Source organism: Staurois parvus, unplaced genomic scaffold (genome assembly GCF_062004578.1).
Source record: "Staurois parvus isolate SC_StPar_1 unplaced genomic scaffold, SC_StPar_1.0 ptg000303l, whole genome shotgun sequence".
Taxonomy (NCBI): domain Eukaryota; kingdom Metazoa; phylum Chordata; class Amphibia; order Anura; family Ranidae; genus Staurois; species Staurois parvus.
In genome coordinates, this window is record NW_028318099.1 from 15,162,658 (window position 1) to 15,173,864 (window position 11,207).

The window sequence follows — 11,207 nt, forward strand, 5'->3', positions numbered from 1 at the left end:
TGGCAGGTAAAATGGCTACCATGTATTTCATTTTGAATTCAAGAGGTTTGCCAGAGTTCAGCTGTAAGTAGTGGAGTTAATATTGCAGTTTAGGTTTGTTAATTTTTGGGAAAAACATAGTAGTATATGTACCTGCATCATTTATATTTCAATGGTTTTTATTAATTTTAAACAGTATAAAACAGAGGCAACAAAACACGCCCGCGCAGGGGCTATCAATTGCACCAATAAAAAAAAGGGCATAATAGAGAAAACAGCGCTCAAACTCCAACAAGGCAAAAGGTACGCCTACGCAGGGGCTAGCAATGGCACATAAGTTACAATAACATTAACGTAACTCTGACTATCACAACTAAAGACAGCTGTCCACTGTCACACCAAAAACAAACAGAAAAAAAGAGAAGAAAAAAACCCCCAAAAACACCAAAGGGCAGGGGTCCAAGAGCACCAATACCGAACGCCAATGCCAAACGCCATTACATCCCCATACTAGCCGGGGGGAGCGTGGGAAAGGCGTATTGCAACCATGGCTCCCATATTTTCAAAAGTTTACATTAGGAGTCGTTGCATATACTCGACATCTCTTCGTTGATCATCATAGTAGTCATACGATCCCGCAACCCCTGAAAAAGGACAAACGGACTCCTCCAGGCCTGTACCTGCATCTTTTAATTATTGGCTGAGCTGTTTGGTAGAAAATGCAGTATTCCTTTCTTAATGGCAGTTTGTAATAATTTCAAAAGCCTCTTGGTGGCATAAGTTAACAAATGGATTGTGAATGTAGATAACCTAGTCTAGCACTACCCCCTTAGGAGTCGCTGAGTTATTTTCAGGCTCCTTCTCACTCTTGACCCCACTCTGAAAGCCCAATCCCTGCTGACACCACCGTACACTTCAGGTCACAGTAAACTCTTTCAATATTACCAGAAAATAGATACACAAAAGATAAAGTTAACTGATGCTTTGCTTATATTAGAGTTGAGTATGAGCATAGTACAGCAGCACAAGATTATAAGATTGTAAACAATAACAGTTATTTCTCTTAGTAGCTTTAAGCAAAGGCCAACACACACAGAAAAAATCTCAATCAGTTCTGGACATTCTGCAAATCAGAATTTAACCAAGGGCCTCAACTCTGAGATGTCTCTCTCCCCAGTGAGCAAAGGAGAAACTACTAAAAAATAAGTCTGGCTCACTTCGGTCCGTCAGAAGCTGATGACAAGGTTCAAATCTGAGATGAATAAAGAGCTCTTTAATTAGGAAGGCTAAAGTTCCGTTAGCTACAATAAAGTACTTTAACTGTTTGTTGGGTCCCAGTTGGTGCACCACAAGAATTCAGATCTCCTTGGTTGCAACAGATGGAAGTCCCTCAAAAGGATTTTTGTGAGCACAGGCACTATCCCTTTGAGTGGTATTTAACTTGGGCAGTACCCTCTTTAAGACACAAGATGGAAGGCATATTTTAAGCAAGAGGTTTAAGGGGGTGGGCAGAGGCAATTGTTAACAATGAGTTAATTCCTCTCTAGACTGTAGTAGTAAATGGCAACAATGATAAGTGTCCCTTGATGAATGTAAACCAATTGCAGAGGAAACAGTGATGTGGCTTGGCCCACAGAGGGCAGACACTGCAGCAGGGTCTGATGACTGGATTATGCTGGAGAAGTGTTTGCTAATGGGCTGGGGGAACTAGGCCTCAACTCTATAAACTGTATAGAGAATTCTGTATAGAGAATGGTTGATGCAAGAGAATGTCAGTGACAACTTAACTGGCTGGAGATTGGGACTGATCTGTGGCACTGAGTCACTGGTGGTTTCACTGTAGATGGGATCCCCCAGCGGTTCTGTGGTTCCTCCTGCAGAGTTCGTTCCTCACTGCAGCACTCTGGGTCATTGGCCAGCAGGGTAGTTCTCCAGATACTTTGGTAATAGCAGAAGTCAGCTGTTCCTCCCTCTTTCTCCTCTCTTTCTCTCTCTCTCTCTCTCTCTCTCTCTCTCTGGCCTGGTCCGATCCTATGGTGTTCCACACAGCTCTCTCCTCACACCTTCCTTCCAGCTCTCTCCCGGCTCACTACCTTTATATGCCTCCTCCCACATGCCAGCTCTTCTGGGAAATGCAGTCCCCCAATTAGCAGCCTCCTAACAAAGTCCGGCAGTTCAGCCTACAAAATCCATAAAGCTTTTCACCATAGTGTGTGCCACTGAGTTGAAGGACACCTCCCCCATGTGTCTATTTTAACATCCTGCAGTCTGAATAATAGCAGGGTGTTACACTAGCAGCACCTTTTGTGGGACCCTGCTGTATTTGTGTAAGGGTGTTAGAGGTGAGCCAGTACTTTGAGATGATGCCTACTTCCCAGCCATTACATCCGCAAGCTGTAGCAGTAGATCTGAGCAAAGGTGGTAACTTTACCCTCTAGTGTCCGATAGCTCTTAAATATTTAGAACCTCCAGCTAGAAGTACCCTATTCCTAAGAGGGTGGCTCCCACCCAGGAATGCTTTGTCCCAAATATGTATTACTTACTATTTCTTTCAGCTCTGAAGGATTGTATATCCAGACTTGAATGCAAATTCCTGTGCTTTACTTGGACTTGGTAGGTAGGACAGGAAGATAAAGGATGTGGAATACCTAAAACACAAACAGAACTCCACCAGTTCTCTGGCTAGCAGTCGTTCGATGGGTCACAGTAGCATCATGCAGAACATCTTCTGATGAACACAGCCCCAAAAGGTAAGTAAATCACTGCAATGAATAGACAGAAATATAAATCCCTTGGCAGTAAGGATGAGACAAACACACCTGGGTTCAGTTCACAGACATTCAGCCATACATTTCAAAAGTAGAAAATTTCATTTTGCAGGGGTTACTGAATTTAATAAAAAAAGTGTTTTTTTTGCCCAAACTCTGCTGCTCCTGGATGCACTGGCAGAGGGTTTTATTCCCACCTCTAAACTCTCCTGCCACTAAATGCTGCTAAAAACCCTCAATCTGAGCATGCAGAAACTATACCAGGCCACATGCTCTTAACATGTAAGGAGGTCATGTTGATGAGGACACAACCCTGGCCAAGTGGTTGTGGGGTGCAGGGGAGACTTACTGGAATCGAGAAGCCCCCTTAAAAACAAGTGCCCCTTCGATATCCTACCCCTCCATGTGAATCAATAAGGGGTACTCATTCACAAAAAAAGTTAAAGAAGCTTTTGACAAGTCTTTTGTAAAAGAAAAAAAGAAGAAAAGAAGAATCGAGCTCCATAAGTCCAGCATCAATCACTATGAACATTGCCCACTGACCGTTAAATAAAAACCTGTCTTTACACCAACCCGTCTACTCACCCAACACTCTGCTGCTAATACCAATTCCTGGAGCTGTCATTAACTTTATATGAGGGTTGTTTAAGTCAAACTGGAACTTTTAATTGTATAGATATAAAAAGGGATGCTAGCATGCCGGTACTACACGCAATAGTAAGTGAGAAGTGTGTCCTATTACTAATAGGCAGCACACGTCGCAGGCCAGTCAAGAAACTGTTAATCAAGATGGAAGACAACAGTTTTAGCGCGTGCATGGAACAGCATGTGGTGATGAAGTTTCTTGTGAACGAAGGCATAAAACCCATGGATATCTACAGAAGACTTCAAGCACAGTACGGCGATGAGACAGTCAGCTGTAGTAACACATTTGAATGGTTTAAATGTTTCAAAGATGGCCATACATCCATCAGTGACAATCCTGGCCATGGTGGTTCCTAGCCCACAGCAGCCATTCCTGTGAACATTCAGCGTTTGGAACGCCTGATCCTGGATAATCGACTCATAACCTTCCATGAAATTGAACAAGAAACTAATCTTTCTGTGGGAACAAAGAACACAATGGTGATGAATTGAAGCAGGCTGTCCAAGGACGGTTCAGGTGTACTGACAAACCTTTATATGCCGTAGCTTTCCAGGCATTAGTTTAAGTGTATAGATGTAGCAGGGGAGCATGTTGAAAAACAAACGCAGTTTTCACTTCTTGAAATTTATTCCTTTATTATAAAAGCTCAAAAGTCCCGGTTTGACTTGAATGTCCCCCCCTATATAAGGGAACGTAGATGTGGTAACATCACTGACAAAATGTGGACATGGCTCCACCAATCGTCCCTTTTCTTCACATGGCCGGGAATTCACAGCCATGTAAGTGAATGCAGCCTATGACGTCATTGGTTGTTAACAACTTGGAGGTGCCTGCATGCCTGCATGGCATCCTTAACAACTGCTGACAGCGGGAAGCTGTCATATATAATAGCTGTAGTAATATTGCTGTAGTAATGTTACCCAAATGGGTAACTGTTCGGACTTTTGTCCAAACACCCGAACAGCCAAGGTTCTGTCTGAACTTGAGTTCATAGCAAACCTTAAGCTCATCCCTATTTGAAAAGTAAAACAGCTTCCATATAAGTATTTTCATCTTGTTTATTAATGACATTGAGGTTGGAATTGAGAGATCAAATTCAGTGCTTACTTAGAACACCATATTATGCAGGAAAATACATTTGGCACAAGATGAACACCAGAGGAAGGATCCCCAGATGTAAATGAAGAGCGAATGATTGAGCTGGCAATGTCACCTGACCTCTTCTGTTAAGTAAAATGAGCATTTGGATGGGTTTTCTTTTCATACAAACAATCAGTTAGAGGGGAAGTTGTAAGCTCATAAAAACAGGTATTATCAAGTACAAAGGATGGCTGACTTGTAGGCCACCCAAGGGTCTTTTGACTTCTTTGAGGTTTGCAGGGTGTTCCTTTGCATTCATCCTTAGAATACAGCCACTATTATGGCTCTTTCGCACTGCCCCACTGTTGTTAGGCCACAGCACAGGTGCAGCGCAGTGTACCTGTGATTTTGAAAGATGCAGCATGCAGGACTTTTGGTGCACTTTCAGAAAATGCACCAAAAAATGCCCAATCTAATAGAAGTCTATGGGAAAACATAGGTAACCTGTACATTTTGCTGCACTTAGTGTGAAAGCGTCCTTAGGGAAAGTATCATCAGTGCCAAATCTCTTCTATTTGAAAACTGACTGTGGAGTGGTGGAGGCCCGAGTCTTTACAAATACTTAGTAACCCTTCCCAGATTTGTGAGCTCTTCTTCAAAGATATTCTGACATTCCTTCACATTGGGCAATACTCTAGCTCACCAAAATGTGTTGTAAGTAACCAATTTACCTTATACATGGAATACATGGAGTGCAATTTTAATCTATTGCTACTATTTTGCCTATAGTTCTGCTTGCTACACAGGAAATTGTTAGTAACTCTGTTATACTACTAAAATTGTTAGATATTAATCACTAGGAATTGCCAATAATAACTGAACAGATATGGACTGATCTTGCATAATAACTCCAATCTTGTGCAATTGATTGCTAGAAAATGCCACCACATGCTACCTTTGTAGCTTACTCTATTGGTAGCCACTTGTTCCATTTACTTACTGATCAGTTCCTACTATAAATAATTAATAGCTCACAATTTCAGGAGCATGCCTGAGACACCAAAAGTGTAGCTCTAATCTAATAAAGCACCATTTTGGATGGGACAAATTTTGTATTACAAATCACATTCACAGTTAGAATTTTATTCATTTGAGAAAAAATGTCCTTCCTTCTCCTATGCTTGGAAATGATCATTGATTTAATCCCGTTAACTATTAAAAAATCAAACGATCAAAAAAAGAAATTTTTTTGAACAAAATTCTACTGGTGTATGACCGGCTTAACTCTAACCACATTTACTGAATAGAATACCTGACTTTCAGTACACTCTTTTCAAAGTGCTCTTTTAGGGTCTTCGTACTTTTTCCATCAGTGATTTACAATATGGTAATATGGTACAATATGGTAAATAGTCTGTTCACTTTGCAAGAGAATTTGCACTTTACAAGGGAAATTGCATTCAAGTCTGGATCTACATTCCAACTATGCACAAGCAAAAATACTATTTTTAATTTTCCTTGCATGTGATTGGGTATTCATTGCAGGATGAATTTTCACCGCATTCACTAAGCTAAGGGAAAATTCCCTTCCACTATTGCAGTGAATGGCCTACTTGCTTTTAGTAAACCAACCTTTACGAGTTCTATATGGTTTGTTTAAAGGCTCTATGTGCGGTTGATAACTAAGACTCTATTATTTTGACTTATGAATACCAGATAATAATTTTGGGCTATTCGTGCAGAAATTCAAAGAATTTATAGGTGTTCACAATCTTTTTCGCATAACAGCATATAATGAACAAAATATTGATGAAATAATTGAAACTTCTCTACATATAGATATATACAGTATGTAGATATAAACTGTGTGTGTGTGTATATATTGTGAAAATACTGTACATCTGTAGTGTTACACATTATAAACCACGAATGGTGTCCATGCCATTTGATTATGTGGTCATCACCCAGCTTTTGTTATGCTGTCCCTGCTCTATATACTTATTAGAAATGATCCTAATGTATTGGAATAATTGTTATCTTACTTGTGTACACACAACTAGAGCCACTGGTGAATAACTGTGTCAGGGGATTCATTAAATATTAATAGGGCATTTCTCATCACTTAGTGTCATTATCAAATTTCCTGCAGTTTGGTGTTGTGAGTCAGCTCCAACTTCAGTTTATAGCTAAATTAACGATGAACTCAATGCAAACAACAAGGCTCTGCTGGTGTATTTGGATATGCCATTAATGTGTTCATCCTAACAAATCTCATGTCCAAGATCTGCTGAATATGGGCACAGCTATCGCCAAAGGGAAGTGGACATGACCAGCACTATTGCATTTGTCCTATCTTCGTTTATAAAAGAAATTCAGCCACACATAGGCCTTAAAGTGTTTTTTCACTTTTGCAGCCAAATTAGAAAAATATCTACTTTATGTTGGTTACATGTAGAGATGAGCGAATCGAAGTAGGCGAAGTGGAATTCGAGTCGAATATTGGAAAATTTTAGCGCGAATCAAAATTTTTCCTAAAATGGCGGCGGACATGTGCGGCGACGGAGCGGGGATGTCTGGGAAGGCGCACAGACAAGGCGCGCTGACCCACAATGCATTCCTTAATGACATGTGATCGCATTAGCCAATCAGCAGCCAGCCAGCCAGCACTGTGTAATGGTCGAGCTATAAATAGCGGCCATTTTAGAATTCTTCATTTGCCTCCAGTCATTCAAGAGAGGCAGACCGCTCTGTATTAGGGACAGAGTTAGGGCCACAGAAACGTTACTTGGGGACAGAGAAACGTTACTTAGGGACAGAGAAGCATTACTCAGGGACACAGAATTGTTAATGAGGGCCACAGAATCGTTACTTAGGGCCAAAGAAACGCTAGTTAGGGCCACAGAATTGTTACTCAGGGACAGACAGAATTGTTACTGAGTGCCAGAGAATTGTTACTTAGGGCCACAGAAACGTTAGTTAGGGCCACAGAATTGTTACTCAGGGACAGACACAGAATTGTTACTGAGGGCCACAGAACTGTTACTTAAGGCCACAGAAACGTTATTAGGGCCACAGAATTGTTACTCAGGGACAGACAGAATTGTTACTGAGTGCCAGAGAATTGTTACTTAGGGCCACAGAAACGTTAGTTAGGGCCACAGAATTGTTACTCAGGGACAGACACAGATTTGTTACTGAGGGACACAGAATTGTTACTGAGGGCCACAGAACCGTTACTTAGGGCCACAGAAACGTTACTCAGGGACACAGAATTGTTACTGAGGGCCACAGAACCGTTACTTAGGGCCACAGAATTGTTACTCAGGGACAGACACATAATTGTTACTCAGGGACACAGAATTGTTACTGAGGGCCACAGAACCGTTACTTAGGGCCACAGAATTGTTACTCAGGGACACAGAATTGTTACTGAGGGCCACAGAAAAGTTACTTAGGGCCACAGAATTGTTACTGAGGGACACAGAATTGTTACTGAGGGCCACAGAACCGTTACTTAGGGCCACAGAATTGTTACTCAGGGACAGACACAGAATTGTTACTCAGGGACACAGAATTGTTACTGAGGGCCACAGAACCGTTACTTAGGGCCACAGAAACGTTACTCAGGGACACAGAATTGTTAATGAGGGCCACAGAACCGTTACTTAGGGCCACAGAATTGTTACTCAGGGACAGACACAGAATTGTTACTGAGGGACACAGAATTGTTACTGAGGGCCACAGAACCGTTACTTAGGGCCACAGAATTGTTACTCAGGGACACAGAAGTGTTACCAAGGGCCACAGAACCGTTACTTAGGGCCACAGAATTGTTACTCAGGGACAGACACATAATTGTTACTCAGGGACACAGAATTGTTATTGAGGGCAACAGAACCGTTACTTAGGGCCACAGAATTGTTACTCAGGGACAGACACAGAATTGTTACTGAGGGCCACAGAATTGTTACTTAGGGCCACAGAAACGTTACTCAGGGCCACAGAAACGTTAATCAGGGACACAGAATTGTTACTGAGGGCCACAGAACCGTTACTTAGGGCCACATAAACGTTACTCAGGGACACAGAATTGTTACTGAGGGCAACAGAACTGTTACTTAGGGCCACAGAAACGTTAGTTAGGGCCACAGAATTGTTACTCAGGGACAGACACAGAATTGTTACTGAGGGCCACAGAATTGTTACTGAGGGACACAGAATTGTTACTGAGGGCCACAGAACCGTTACTTAGGGCCACATAAATGTTACTCAGGGACACAGAATTGTTACTGAGGGCCACAGAACTGTTACTTAGGGCCACAGAAACGTTAGTTAGGGCCACAGAATTGTTACTCAGGGACAGACACAGAATTGTTACTGAGGGCCACAGAATTGTTACTGAGGGACACAGAATTGTTACTGAGGGACACAGAACCGTTACTTAGGGCCACATAAACGTTACTCAGGGACACAGAATTGTTACTGAGGGCCACAGAACTGTTACTTAGGGCCACAGAAACGTTAGTTAGGGCCACAGAATTGTTACTCAGGGACAGACACAGAACCGTTACTTAGGGCCACAGAATTGTTACTCAGGGACAGACACAGAATTGTTACTCAGGGACAGACAGAATTGTTATTGAGGGCCACAGAAATGTAACTTAGGGCCACAGAAACGTTACTCAGGGACACAGAATTGTTACTCAGGGACAGACACAGAATTGTTACTCAGGGACAGACACAGAATTGTTACTGAGGGACACAGAATTGTTACTGAGGGACACAGAATTGTTACTGAGGGACACAGAATTGTTACTGAGGGCCACAGAACTGTTACTTAGGGCCACAGAAACGTTACTCAGGGACACAGAATTGTTACTGAGGGACACAGAATTGTTACTGAGGGCCACAGAACCGTTACTTAGGGCCACAGAATTGTTACTCAGGGACAGACACAGAATTGTTACTGAGGGCCACAGAATTGTTACTTAGGGCCACAGAAACGTTACTCAGGGACACAGAATTGTTACTGAGGGCCACAGAACCGTTACTTAGGGCCACAGAATTGTTACTCAGGGACAGACACAGAATTGTTACTGAGGGACACAGAATTGTTACTGAGGGACACAGAATTGTTACTGAGGGACACAGAATTGTTACTCAGGGACAGAAAGAATTGTTACTGAGGGCCACAGAAATGTTACTTAGGGCCACAGAAACGTTACTCAGGGACACAGAATTGTTACTCAGGGACAGACACAGAATTGTTACTCAGGGACAGACACAGAATTTTTACTGAGGGACACAGAATTGTTACTGAGGGACACAGAATTGTTACTGAGGGCCACAGAACTGTTACTTAGGGCCACAGAACTGTTACTTAGGGCCACAGAAACGTTACTCAAGGACACAGAATTGTTACTCAGGGACACAGAATCGTTGAATTAAAGAGTATGTCAGACAACATGCAGAGGAGTGGCAGAGGAGGCAATGTTTTAGGAGCGAGCAGACGTGGCAGCAGAGGAAGGGGTCGAGGCAGCACTATTCGCAGCCAGAGGCTAGTGCTCCCGGTGTCATCCAGTACAGTGAGGAAGAGCTAACAGAGGGCGGTCAGGAACGGGGGGAGACATCCGTCTCTTCAGCAGCCAGGCGAAGAAGTAGTGGCGAGGAGAGTGGCTCGGTAGCCGGTCTAGAGACAGGTCTGTCTCCTGACCCACACGCAGCCGAGGGGGCTAGTAGTGAGGCGGAGACCCTAATTGATGATGATGAGGCTGATCGCACTTGGCAGCCTCGTCGTCATCAGGCTATTGCTTCCGCATCATCAGGAGAAGAGGGTGGCAGCTTGGCAGCGAGCAAAACAGTCGGTGGGTTGTCTCCATCGCCACACTCTGCCATGTGCCACTTTCAGGTCTCCTCACACTGCTGGTGTGTTGAATTTTTTGACATAGGGTGCTGGCAGATTACGGGCCTCCCATAGCTGCTGCCAGGCCCCTAATCTGCCATGGGCCCCTATATACCGCCTCCTCATGCTGCTGCCAGGTCCAGAGTCTGTCATGGGTCCCTATACGGCCTCCCATTGCTGCTGTCTCCATCGCCACACTCTGCCATGTGCCACTTTCAGGTCTCCTCACACTGCTGGTGTGTTCCATTTTTTGACATAGGGTGCTGGCAGATTACGGGCCTCCCATAGCTGCTGCCAGGCCCCTAATCTGCCATGGGCCCCTATATACCGCCTCCTCATGCTGCTGCCAAGTCCAGAGTCTCTCATGGGTCCCTGTACGGCCTCCCATTGCTGCTGTCTCCATCGCCACACTCTGCCATGTGCCACTTTCAGGTCTCCTCACACTGCTGGTGTGTTGAATTTTTTGACATAGGGTGCTGGCAGATTACGGGCCTCCTATAGCTGCTGCCAGGCCCCTAATCTGCCATGGGCCCCTATACCGCCTCCTCATGCTGCTGCCAGGTCCAGGCGAACGTAGTCACACAGGGGAGGAACTTCTCAGTGTAATGAACAGAGAAATCGACAGATGGCTGTCTCCGCGCAAACTGAAAATCGGAACCATGTTGACCGACAACGGAAAGAACATGGTGTCTGCTCTGCTTCAAGGAAGGTTGTACCATGCGCCATGCATGGCTCACGTGTTCAATCTGGTTGTCAAGCGGTTCCTAAAATCCACCATCCCACTGCAAGACATCCTTAAAATGTCACGTAAACTTTGCATGCATTTCAGCCA